The following is a 324-nucleotide window of genomic DNA, read 5'->3' as shown; positions in this document are numbered from 1 at the left end:
CACAGTCCCGTCCTTCCTTCCCAACCCTAACCCCACAGTCCCGTCCTGCGGATCTCAGACTCGGACAGGCGCACTGCAATCCAGGGCAGTTCCAGGAGCCCTTCTGGCAGGCAGAGGCTCGGCCCAGCTGGGGCATCCCAGGAGCTCTGGGCACCAAGTTGAGAGATGCTGGTCACTGGGTTCAACCATGGCACCTAGGACCCCAGCACCAGCCAGAGGGCCAGGGTGTCCTGAGGGGCTGGGCAGGACCAAGGGTTGATGCCGTAACCTGTTCCCGGGGTCGCTGCTGCTGTGCGCAGATCACACCGTCCAGAAGAGCCGTTT

Source organism: Piliocolobus tephrosceles, chromosome 3 (genome assembly GCF_002776525.5).
Source record: "Piliocolobus tephrosceles isolate RC106 chromosome 3, ASM277652v3, whole genome shotgun sequence".
Classification (NCBI taxonomy): domain Eukaryota; kingdom Metazoa; phylum Chordata; class Mammalia; order Primates; family Cercopithecidae; genus Piliocolobus; species Piliocolobus tephrosceles.
Note: the sequence above shows the minus strand (reverse complement) of the source record.